General features: G+C 44.7%; 1 protein-coding gene across 3 annotated transcripts in view; it reads right to left on the bottom strand.

Annotated features, from left to right (window-relative positions):
- ELMOD1 (ELMO domain containing 1) overlaps positions 1–11,399 on the bottom strand; it is a 42,918-nt gene extending 31,519 nt beyond the window's left edge. The window contains exons 1-2 of one of the 3 annotated variants that reach the window (XM_061374464.1): positions 10,940–11,399; positions 7,182–7,309 (exon numbers count right to left, since the gene is read on the bottom strand). The gene's annotated coding sequence lies outside the window, so the exon portion shown is untranslated. The remainder of the gene's footprint in view (positions 1–7,181; positions 7,310–10,939) is intronic. The other 2 variants (XM_061374463.1, XM_061374465.1) reach the window with 2 other exon arrangements.
- Positions 11,400–13,245: the final 1,846 nt, after the last annotated feature.

Below are 13,245 nucleotides of genomic sequence, written 5' to 3'. Positions count from 1 at the left end.
ACAGGCTGCCCAGACAGGCTGTGCAGTCTCTATGCTTTGAGGTTTCAAGCCCCAGCTAACTAAAGTCCCAAGAAGCCTGAACTCAGAGATAATGCTGCTGTGAGCAGGAGGTTGGCCTTGAGACCCTTTGAGGTCCCTTCCCACCTTTGATTCCCTGCTTCCCCCCAGTCACTCTTACGAGATCTCAGATACCTTGAGTTATACCCAAGTACTCTATGCAACACACAGGGTGCCCAAGTCCTTGCTATTTTACTCGTATAAGAGCTACCAACATCTCACTAAAATCCCATATAATTTGCAGTGTTTGTTTGCCATGGAAAATAAGCTTAGCTTGAAGATGAAATAAGATTACTCTCTTAACCTCACCTCTCCCCACCTCTCCCGCCTGAAAGCCTCCTCAATTTGACCATACAATTTAAGAAGTTTAAGACAATTTAAGGAGTTTATAAGAGTTCTGCCAGTATCAGTGTAACACACAAAATCCCAAATACAAATAACTCCCCACCAACTCTAGGACCCCAATTTGGTCAGGCGTATTCTCAGCAATCACTGTTTATCATAGAATCATAGTGTAGTTAGGGTTGGAAAGGACCTTAAGATCATCAAGTTCCAACCCCCCTGCCAAGGGCAGAGACACCTCACACTAAACCATGCCACCCAAGGCTCTGTCCAACCTGGCCTTGAACACCGCCAGGGATGGAGCATTTACTGTTTACTTGGGCAACCCATTCCAGTGCCTCACCACCCACACAGTAAAGAACTTCCTCCTTATATCTAAACTTCCCCTGCTTAAGTTTGAACCCGTCACCCCTTGTCCTACAAGGATTACAGCCCTAAGCAGGCTGTCCCATGGAACAGACACATACCTACTTGCGTCTTCCAACTTGTATGTCCAAAGGTGACATAAAAGTCACTTAAAGATATATTTAGAACCCATCCACATAGTAATTTAAAGGTCTTCAAATCTTACAGCAAGAACAGTACTTAGACCTCTCCAACTCAGAAAACATTGTGGGAGACACCTCGCTCTATTGACAAAAGGCTGTCAGGAACAAGTTGCCTCAAAAGTGGTTTGTGTGCGCTTAGAAGTGGCTTCGCCTGACACCAAAAGCTGCAGCCACTGGCAGGACCTACTTCAAAGGAAGATCATCAGCGGATACCTATTTTGTGTGAGCTCAGTTCCTCATCTCACTACAGAAGGGTACTTTCATTTCCATGTGCTTAAGACGAAGCTATATTCAACTTCAAGCATTCTATAGAAGAAAGTCTTGGAACAAAATGTCACACTTGACTGACGCAGCTAATAAGCAAGACTTGACTTCAGTCACACTGTCACAGGTAATAAGATTTGTTCCTTTCCTAATCTCCATCACACATTGACATTTTATGTTTCTGTATTTCACTAGGAGAGTGATGGAAGACTAGGCATGAAGGCAAATTCTCTGAATTTTAGTTCCATGTAAAAGAGCCTGTGAGCATGAGCATACACAGCAGAATTAAGTAATACAAAGACAGAGCTCTGAATAAAAGCTTAAAAATCACAGCAGAGTTGGAGGGTGAGAAAGCATAAATCCCCACACTTCTCCTAAGCCAGAGAACAGTGTTCTAGGAGCCCCTAATTCTACAGTCCCTAAGTTAGCACTTCAGTCCATTACTGCCTCCTTAAAGTGGCAAATACTTCACAGATACAAGACAAACACGGAAGCATCAAGAGGGTCGTAGATACAGTCACACAGGACTGCATGTGGGTTCAAGAAAACTTGTCACATGGCACGTTACTTCTAATGCCATCCAGTTCAGCCTATGCACTGCAATTTCTTAGTAGACTTCTGTTCAGTGACAACCCAAAGGCTGATGACGATAACATCAGCCCAATACTCAGCATTTGTAGAAGCATATCTACAGTTCCTTGTTGATCTCTGCCCTTTAAAAGAAAATGGCTATGGTTCTGTGCCTGACTGTTTACAGCAAACTAAATCCTAGGTATGCAACAAAGGAGATGTACATGCATACAGATATATTTTGACTTCAAAACTGGGCAATAATCTACTTTTACCAATTTCTATTAGCTCTGCTTTATTATAATGTTGAAAGATATTGAGGACAAAATTATATGAAGTCATTTCAGGTCACCAGTGAAGACTTCACTGGGTACATTCTATTTCTAATACTAAATGTGAAATTAAAAAGCAGAGGAAGCTTTCCACACCCCAAAGTACTGTAAGCCTCTAGAAATGTAAGCAGATGCTTAACTTCAAAAGGAATTAAAGCATCCAAGTGTTGTCTCGGTCTATAACATTTCCATCCTTAACAAGTTTACTCTGCTTATTGAGGAAAGTGTATTTTATCCAGAAGAGGCCCAAATAGATGATATATCACCTAAACCAAAGACTTGTGCTTGAAAAGAGCCTTCAACCCATAGCAACTCCCTCCCCACCTCTGCATGCATTATAAAGAGGCATAATTTTTAGCCACTTCAGAAGAGCCACTTCTCACTTGACCACTGAATAGTTCACCCAGAAGAACAGCAGCAGCATCTGGGTGGCTCATGTGTGCCTACATGGTTTTCAGTGCAATGTTTCTGGCCTACTTGCTCTGTTTTCAGACACACCATACAACAACTTGCACTGCAAGAAAATCTGTTCTGCATAAAACATCACACTTTGTAGCAACATTCCTTCAAGTTTAGAATAAATCCTACAAGACTGGATGAGTAAAATCCAAAGAGGCTGCCTGATTAGCCCCCAGAATAATTACTGCAGAAGCTTCCTGGAAAAAACCCGAAGTGACTATTTCTAAAAGTGGGTGACTCATGCTCTTTCCCATTCTCTTCTTAGTTTACACCTCATTGCCTAGGTGAGAGGAGTGCAGAAGGTAAAAGGCAAAGATGAAGTAGTCGCCACCAAAATTAAGTCTAGATTGCTTTAGAGCCCTACCCATTCCTAACGCGTAGCAATTTGCGGGGAAGAAGCATAATTCTATCAATGGATCACATGTATATCTGCAGTGTCAATAAAATGACACCAGAGATGCTTGCTCTGTCCTTTGCTCTACCTTTCTAAAAGCCGTTATGTTTGTTTGGACCACGCAGTTAATTCAGCCATCAAACCAATACAACCACATACCAGGCATCAGCCAGAAAGCATGTAGAAATAAGGACTTCCATATTTATTTTGTTAACTGTCAAACAAAAAGACAAGGACAGTAGACATGTCAGGAGAAAGGCCAGACAAAGCTTGCAGGCTAGAGAAGCATAAAGAAATTTATTTACCCAGAAAATTGGTGAAGATCAGACACAATTCATACTCATCTAACAGAAAACTGCTGTGGTGCCCAGTTTCCCCATCACTGCATCCAGATTACTTTGGCATGCAAGCAGCAACTTTATATCCAAGACAGACATGCAAGAGTAGGGTACATGAGAGTTTCTTCATGTGCTACTGTAATGTTACAGACACGCTGTTCCCTAAGCCAGGAGTCAAGAATAATGATCTCTGATGTTGTTGGATGATGTTAGATGAAGCATCACGTCTGTGAAACTGTGAGCATCCTATAACAAGTGTTATGCACCAGCTCTCTGCTGCCTACAGTCCTGCGACCTACAGAGGGACCACAATAAATGAAACATTTTATTTAATCTGCAGACAAGAGGACTAAAAATCCCATGGCAGGTTTTTTGCAAACTTTGTGGCCTAGTATTTAATCTTCAATTTGCTGCTCAGTGAGATGTTCTGCAACCCAAGAGGCAGCAAATCAGGACAGCTCCAAGTACATGACCTTGCTGGAAGTTCTGGTTATGTGCTTGCTGCCCAGAACAACATGCTCAGAGTAGACTGCTTGAATTTTACCAATGTCTGGGGTGAGGAAAACTGGAAGAAATAGTCTGTTTTCCTGTGGAAACCGAAAAGTTTTCTTAAGTTTTTGCAGTAAATACTGAAAACTCCATGCTTTGGTTGTTTTATGACCTTCTTCAGTGTAAAATTCTGAATGGTAACACAGTCAAAAATAAAAATCACTTTAGGGGACCTTAGAATCATAGAATAGAATCATAGAATAGTTAGGGTTGGAAAGGACCTTAAGATCATCAAGTTCCAACCCCCCTGCCATGGGCAGGGACACCTCACACTAAACCATATCACCCAAGGCCTTGTCCAACCTGGCCTTGAACACTGCCAGGAGTGGAGCATTCACAAACTCCTTGGGCAACCTATTCCAGTGCCTCACTACCCTCACAGGAAAGAATTTCCTCCTTATATCCAATCTAAACTTCCACTGTTTTAGTTTTAACCCATTACTCCTTGTCCTATCACTACAGTCCCTAATAAAGAGTCCCTCCCCAGCATCCCTATAGGCCCCCTTCAGATACTGGAAGGCTGCAGTGAGGTCTCCACGCAGCCTTCTCTTCTCCAGGATGAACAGCCCCAACTTTCTCAGCCTATCTTCGTATGGGAGGTGCTCCAGTCCCCTGATCATCCTTGTGGCCCTCCTCTGGACTTGTTCCAACAGTTCCATGTCCTTTTTATGTTGAGGACACCAGAACTGCACACAATACTCCAAGTGAGTTCTCACGAGAGCAGAATAAAGGGGCAGGATCACCTCCTTGGACCTGCTGGTCACACTCCTTTTGATGCAGCCCAACACTCCTTTTGATGCAGCCCAAATCCGTTGCTCAGACAGGCCTATGTACCAGCAGCTTTCAGTCTTCAGCTTGGAAGAGTCCCAAGTATCTTACCAAATTTTAGTTTCCATTAAAATGGGTTGTGAACAACTGTAAAACTGTATTAAGACTCACTTCACTCTTCTTAGCTTAAATTAGCTTAAGATAACTATAGGCAGCACTGTGTATGGAGCAATGCTCCATAAATAGTGGAGAAAGCAAGCTAGGATGGAGTTTGATACAGAGACATTCATAGCAAGGAGCAACACAAACACCCCTCTAACATGACAAAGCAAAAGGAAAACATAATGAAAAGCTGCAAAACAAAGATTAAAAGAATGGTTTGAAGGTCAATAAAGTTACCCCAGCTGGCGAGCAAGACTTATGAAACACACTTTCAGACATTGCCCAGGAACCATCCTTATGTAGTTATTGCACAAACTGCCTTTTTTTCAACCAAATAGGAAAAAAGCCAGTGGCAAGGGAAACGTGCAGTGCCACTGTGCTCTCCTCCGCTCTGCCATTTCTTGCTCAATCCTAGTGGGCATTTGCTTTCTTTTTGGTACCTAGTCTCAGACAGAAAAGGATGCTGGCAAAGATTTGATAGCAGAAAAGTGGAGAGAGAGGAGAAGACAACGTGGGAAGAGAAGAGAAAGAGACATGAAGACCATTAGAAACTGTTTCTGTAACACCATTTCCAAGAGGGAAGAAGAGCAAAGCAGAGCAAGAATACAAACTAGGACAGAATGATTGACAGCATTGCTGTAACACACTTATTCTTAACACAATGCAACAGTGAAAGTCTCCTTCCTTCAACATCTCTTTCTACTTAGAATAGTGGGGCATTCATTTTTTAATGAGATAAAGGATAGGACTATAAATGTTAAGAGTTAGAAAAACTTTTAAAAGAAACTAAATAAAACAAGCTGCTAGAACACTTGCAGCAGATACAACCATAATTCGTTAGCATGACCTGATCTCATCCTTGAGATAGTGCCATATCATACAGGTTACCATGTGCACACTCAGATTTTCTCCAGATTCAGTGGGTTTGTTGTTTTCAGTAGGGTTTTTCTGTTGTTGTTTGTGGTTGGTTTTTATACTGAATGGTGACCACAATCATATCTTTCAAGCTTTAGATCTAGTCCTGAATTGTTTGGTTTGCTTATGATGTTAACTAGATGTTCAAGATGCACAGGAGCAAAAGCACTCCCTTGCTCATGCTGCATCACTCAACTTCCCCTCTGGAAAAATATGCCCCCAAATTTCAAATAACCCCTACAACATGATAAATAAGGATGATGTGGGGGTAGCAAGAAAAGCCACTCTAGCTAAAACAGCCTATGGTATAAAAAAAACCCACCAAAACATTTTTTCCTTTTTACAGTGAAACCTCAATCTTGTTTGCATATAGGAGCCTAAAGACAGCAAAGATGCTGTATAAAAACAAGCCTTAACCCAAAACATTTGTACTGTAGGTGGTCAGGACAAACAATGTTCAAAGAACATGATTATCTTAGATTCTTGGAGATGTTGTTGTCCCACACCAAAAGGCTGGAGGAGACTGCATGGCCTTTTCTTAATCTGTGCCCAGGGTATGCCCCTTCTTCAGTATCTTCTTCTGGGAGCATCATCACTCGTCTCCCTTCATCACTTCTCTCCCTTCCTCAAATGGTTCAGCAAGAACTCCTCTTTTCCTCCTTCAATCCATCTGTTCTCCACAGGCTGCCTTAACACTGACAGTGAAGGCCTAGCAAGCCCAAATTTAACAAACCCCACATTGATCTTAGTGTTTCAGAGGCACAACCTGTTTGATCGCATCCAAGCCAATGTTGATATGGATGTGGCTTTGTGAAAGCAGAGTGGGAGAGAGAATAAGAGATTTGCTCTTATAACTGCCTACCAGAGCTATGGAGGAGGACTACAGTTTCCATGACCACAGGACAGCTTTGTACTAAGGTGCCTAATTCTTACCATCTGTATGCCCACTGATCGTGCAAGTATTATCACTGCAGTAACAAATGGTTGCCACACCATGGGAAAAGTCTCAATACCCAAAGCATCCTGGAGGACAATGAAAGGTAGGGATTTTTGGTTTTAAATATATAAGGGCGGGGGGGGGGGGGGGGGAAACCACATAGATGGTGAAAAAGAAAGTCTGTTTGTTTTTAAACAAAACACCCAATACAGATGCTGCAGTGACTGCAGCATTAGCAATGTTAAGTTGCAGTTAATGTGCCCCCAAAACAGTTCTTCTCATTTATTCTCAGGTGCTCCAAGACAAAGTGAGGTGAAGAACAAAAAGGCAGGGACAACTGTGACATTTGCTTCAAAAACACAGTCTGCCTCAGCTAAAACTTAGTGTAGACATCTGTATTAAGCCTAAAAATGCTGTGAAGTAATTCTAGGTACAGTAGCACCAGAGAGGGGAGCTCACAAGTACACATGGTTTCCTATAGACGCAGTCATGAAGACTACAGTATCCTGTACCTCCTAAATCTGCTCTAACAAGTTGTAATTTCACCTGCTCAGTCTGCCGACTGTTTTCAAATTCAGTCTTTGCATGTCCTGTATTTCTCCTATTCTCCAGGCTCCCTTGTCCATCTGTGACTGTAGCTGGCTGAACCAAAATGCAGTGCTCAGTCCGAGGATCTGCAGATTAGGACATGCTAAAAAAACCATGCCCAACCACTTGGTTCCACTCAGGTACTAATCCTCCTATAAGTACTAGAAAATATCTTCTTGAAGGGTCTATCAGCTGTAAAAGACAGACTGAGAAAGTTGGGGCTGTTCAGCCTGGAGAAGAGAAGGCTGCGTGGAGACCTCATAGCAGCCTTCCAGTATCTGAAGGGGGGCTATAGGGATGCTCGGGAGGGACTCTTCATTAGGGACTGTAGTGATAGGACAAGGTGTAACAGGTTCAAACTTACACAGGGGAAATTTAGGTTGGTTATAAGGAAGAAGTTTACTGTGAGGGTGGTGAGGCACTGAAAGGGGTTGTTCAAGGAAGTTGTAAATGCTCCATCCCTGGCAGTGCTCAAGGCCAGGCAGGACAGTCTTGGTTGACATGGTTTAGTGTGAGGTGTTCCTCCCCATGGCAGGGGGGTTGGAACTTGATGATCTTAAGGTTCTTTCAAGCCCTAACTATTCTATGATTCTATGATTTTTTCAGGGGAGTGGGATGTAGCACTCCAGAATGAACTGCCAGAAGTGTTTGAAGATAACAAACTTGATGTGGGACTCTTCACTGGTTTCATGCTTAAGTGGATGAGAACCGTTCACTCAATTACAGCTGAGAGGTACTTTTAAGAAATCAGTCTCTTTCATGCAAGACTCAGTAATTGACTGGGAGTGCTCCCACAGCAGGACTCCTGGCTTAGTTTCATTGGGAGAGTTCAGGTGTCTTTCAGTGACGCTGCTCTGAGACCTGAACCAGCACAAAGCACTGGAGAAGGTCTCCAGAACATGTGTCTGATACTCAGACTGGACAGAAGCCAAATCACAAGTGTAAACATACCCATAATCTGTTTCAAGGCAGTCAGACAGGTCAGCTCATCACTAAAATGCTTGCTCTGCCCTGAAAAGGAGTGCTCAGCAGTGCCACGTACCACTGAAAAGAGACTTGAGAGGCTGCGCTGCAGCCTCTGCTGTCAGATTACTCTCTCCACCACCTGGTATGAACAAGCACAAGCAGTGTTTCCACCCCAGACTCAGGCTTGGCAAGTCCTGTGGTGCGGCACGGCTCAGCAGGCGAGCTCAGTTATTGGCTGAGCTTAGATCATGTTATGTTGATGCTGAGGATGCTAAGCCTGAACCTCTGCCCTGCACTACCACAATCATTCTCCATGTCCCTCTATATCAGTCTAATTTTTTCATTTTATGATGTCTTACTTTATCCTTGCTTCCTGACTGGAATCTCACCACTTGGCTTCCTTCCTAATATTTCAGCAAACCCTACCCTGGGGTTTACTCTTTTTGCTTCCTTCCCAAAGCTTTCATTCAAGGAGGGTAACATTTGGACTACATCACCAAGCAAAAGAGTTCAGAGGAATGTCAAATAAAACAAGCTTTTCAACCAAGAAGGCTGAGCAGATGTTCATAAAAAAATAAATTAAAAAATAGAGTCTCATGAGCCAGAGGGCATTTTATCCAACAAGATTTGATCTCCAGGCAACTCAGGCTTGTTCTTATTGCAATTTTCTGCTAACACTTCAAATGACCCCTTGGGAAAAAGAAAGCTTGCCTGGCTCTGAATAGTACTTGTGCCCTGTCTGTATAGCTAACCAACATTTTTGTAAACATTGGTTACAGCTGATCACAGTTTAGCTGTAAGTACAAGCTCTCCAGACAGCTTTAAAATACAGGAACACTTAAATACTAGCAGCAGTCTTGACAAACTAGCATTTATACAACAGCATTTTCTCTGCTTCCATCACTGCAAGCAGCAGCAAGACTCTGTTGGTGCAGGGGAGATGACAGATGACAAAATAACCCCCTAATACAACATAGCCCTGAAGTTTCTCTGCTTAAGTATAGCTTAGCTCAAGGGGCTGTAATTCCTTGGCAAGAATGACAGATCTGTTTGATCAGAGGAAATTCTTGGATCCACAAGCATCAGTGCAGCTAATATGATGCTGTCCCATGGCTAATAAAACCCTGTCTCAAGAGCTGAGCAGGCAAAAGATTTGTAGACACCTTGTTTACATGCTTATCCCCAGCAGGCTTTTACACTAACAGAACATGTTTTACTGTAGATCAGTGAAGCAGCACGAACAGTGAACAGACGCATTCTGTTAGATAATTTTCTATTGCTTAGTCCTTTTCCTGGAAGTATTTTCTGCTGAGTTTCTGTGATTGATACATTCATGATCTGATGCTGTCACATGATTTCACTCCTGAAAATCATAGGCTTCCTGCCTCTGAGCATCTATTCAGCTTGGTGAGAAGTCAATTGCTACAGCAGTGTGGCTTCGCTTTGTTTCAGTGGAAATACTGCTTAAAGTGATATATGAGAATTAAACAAGTCAAAAGATATTTCTAGATGTAACTCCACCTGTTTGGTTTGGAAATGCAGCAGTCCACATCTTCTAAGATAGTCAGAGAAAAGCAGGCTCTCCTATCAGCAAGTGTGCTCTGACCTGCACTTTGCTAAATAAACATCAGTATGCAACACCTACCAAATTACTGCACATGACAGGTCTTTTGTTATTCTCATCTTAGGGAGACGAGATGTTCTTTCTTATCACAAGCACATTCAACTGCTTCAACTATTCACAGATCTACCAGTACAAAATAACGTTCTTTTAAAATGCACAATGAAATGTTTGGAACAGAAGGCAACCAATGCGCTTGCTGTAGTGCATGGGAATGATGCAGGGTTTAAGAGATGCCATTTCTTCTATTTACTTCATTTTAGGATTGATTAGGATGGGGGGAATGGAGGGTGTCGACACACACAGTGAAAACCTGTATTTACTACAGCATGCAAGCTAAAAAATAATATTTTCCGTTTCTAAAATGGCTCCTTTGTTTCAAACGCCTTTGTCACGAAAAAACTCATCTTCTTGTGATTTGACTGTTGACTGAATTGGGACAAAGGTGTTGTCATCCCCATCGCCGATCTGTCCAGTCTCCTCCCTTCTCCTCTCCCCTCTCACCCCCGCCTCCAACAATTTATCTACTCTCTTTTTAGCCATTTTCATAGAAATGGTAATAAAAGCAGAAACGGTGAGGACAAAGAGAAACATAAAGACCACAGACATCAATCCCAGAGTTAACTCAGGAGCAAGTGCAACTTCAACACACAATGACCGTGCAGGGGGATGAAGGGGAGGCAGAGAAGAGGAGACTGCCGTGGAAAAAAAACCCCAAACCCAAACTCAAAACATCGCTATCATGCCCACACGTCGGTGTAACCGAGGTCCTCAGCCCTCAGGACAGCTCCCAGAGGCAGCAGGGCGAGACCATCAGAGCCGGTGCCCCCCGCTGCGGAGCCGCAGAACCCAGCGCCCGCCCGTCGGCCCTGCCCGGTTACAGAGGATGGGGCGTTAAGCCCACAGACCAACAAACTCCCCAACGGCACAAACCACCCAGCGCCCCCCAGTCTCCTCACGCCATAAGGTCGTCCCCGGCACAGCCCCGCGTTCAAAGGGGCAAACTTCGCTCCCACCGCCGGGAGGAGGGGCAGGGGGGCTGCGCCGCGATGCCCACAGCCGCCTCCCGTCGCTCGGCGACCCACGGGGCCGCGGACAGGGCCCAACGCTGCCGCCGCCGCGCACTCACCGCTCCGCGCCGTTACATCCTCGCGGTACGGCACAGCGCAGCCCCGCCGCCGTCGCGGGCCACCCCTTCTCGCCGGGCGGGTGCGGCGCTGCCGCCGCGATGTGGGTCACCCAGCGCCCGGCGAAGGTGAGGAGGAGGAGAGGAGGAGGAGGAGGAAGGAGGTGGCGGTGCCGCCTACCGGCGAGCGCGGGGGGAGGCTGCAGCGGGGCCCAAACCCGCCCCGCGGAGAGGGGAGGGGAAGGGGACGCGGCCGGCACCCGCGGGTGCGTTGGCTCCTTGTCTCCGTGAGGGTCCCCTGCGCAGGATGCACCTTTCTGACCTTCCCCTGCCCAGAATGAAGCCGGACTTTCCAGGCCTTCCCTCCGGTCCTCCCCACGCCTGCCGGGGAAAGGCGATACCTGTCTGCGCTGGAGGGCAGTCCAGCCACAGTTCAGGTCCTACGGGAGAGCTGGGAACGTCTCTGAGGGGTTAAGGTCCCGGTTAGCTAGGGTGATGTCCAGGCAGGGAGTCAGCATCCTGCCTTCTTATCCCATCCCACCCTCCTGTCAAGGAGATCTGCATCCTTTCTTTCCCAGCAGTATACACTAAAGGCTTTTGATTTCAAAGTTAAAATCTGCTAGTCAGGATCACAGGCAATGCCAGTTTATCTATATGGTGCTGCCCTCCAAGATAATAACCAACATTGTCTGAAGCATCCACAGAATAATTTAAAGTTGTTCGGTGCTGTAACTTCCACGAGTAGGCACAGTCTGTGTTGCTGTTCATCAGTACCATCTGTCCAGAGGTGCCTTTGAAGCTGTAAGCAGGCTGTCAGGCCACACTGACAACCCCACATTGCCCAACAGTCTTGGGTTTTCAGATGTCCTTTGAAAATGCTAATTAACCTCGATTTCAAAGTGTTTTCTCTGCCTAACCTGAAAATAGCTTTCTGCATGCTTGTTAAAGGGACATGGTTTCATTTCTTCTGAATCTCCTTTTTCAGTTATTCTGATCCTATAATCAGCTGTCACATTCAAGAAGTACAGCAGGGTCACAAAGTTAAACATTTAATGACTAGACTGTTCATGTCTTACTCAAGGGAAAGCAGACTGGCACTTAATCCTCCTCCCAGCTAGAGTTATGTAGTCCTTCTTCCACTTCCTCACAGCAGCATGCCTGATGCACCTAGCTGGCAGATGCTGTCATCTCTGGAGCTGGTTGAATGGCAGGGATGGGTGGACAGGTCTCAGCAGCCTCCAGCATGGCCACACCATCCATCAGCAAACAAGGTCCAATGCTCAAAGAAACCCACCAAATGATGGGTATTGGACCACAGCTTTGCTGCCCCATCTCTTATTTGTGTCATGCTTTGCACATTGAAGTAAGCTTTCAAGATTAATTCCATGTATCAATGCAACTAGAAAAGCAGTTCTTCCTCTTGTCTCCAACATTAGAGCAGTGTTTCCTGTTACTATATCCCAATGATATCCACTCCCAAGACATAGATTCTTGCTTTCAGTTCCTGAGCCTGTCAGGAACTGGTCTAGCACAAGGAGCAGTCACCACAGGTCGCTACACCTCTGAACAGCCTAAATCCAGCATTTGGGAACTTCTCAGGTGTTTCAGGAACAGAATTCAGTTATGCTTCCCAAAATAAGTTTGGGAACAGAGTTTTGTGAGACAATGCGTTCTTAATTATGCAAGATGCAACCTCAGCATGAAAAGCCAGATCCATGTCATGGAGGTAGCCTTACCTTCCCAGATGTCATACTCCTCATAGAATCATGGAATGGTTTGAGTTGGGACTCTAAAGTTCATTTAGTTCCAACCTCCCTGCCATGGGCAGGAACACCTCTTACTGTACCAGGTTGCTCAAACCTCCATCCAGCCTGGCCTCGAACACTTACAGGATTGAGGCCATCCACAGCTTCTCTGGGAAACCTGTTCCAGAGCCTCACCACCCTCACAGTAAAGACTTTTTCCTAATAAATAATTTCTCTTGCCCGCAGACATGGAGGAATTTAAACTGTAAATTAGAAAGGCTCACTGACTCTAGGTATGGCAAATTTAGGGGATGAGATCAAGGAGTCTGGAGTTTCCAAATGACCTCCTGCCCATTCTCCAGAATCATGCAGTTGTACATAGCTATCCTGAAGTCATGCAGTGCCATTTCAGACTTGACTGGATTTTTACAATATCCTTATTTTTGAATTGCAGTTTGATGTATGCATTCACTCAATGTCTGTGATGGAAGTTACCCAGATTACTATGCCTCTTATGCTCAGCATCATAGTTCTCATGAAAAGTTGAGGCAAACCAGCATTTGA

Source organism: Neopsephotus bourkii, unplaced genomic scaffold, assembly GCF_033783945.1.
Source record: "Neopsephotus bourkii isolate Nb327-2 ecotype Australia unplaced genomic scaffold, CSIRO-AGI_Nbou_v1 NB_1638, whole genome shotgun sequence".
Taxonomy (NCBI): domain Eukaryota; kingdom Metazoa; phylum Chordata; class Aves; order Psittaciformes; family Psittacidae; genus Neopsephotus; species Neopsephotus bourkii.
Note: the sequence above shows the minus strand (reverse complement) of the source record. Positions and strands in the feature narration are given on the sequence as shown.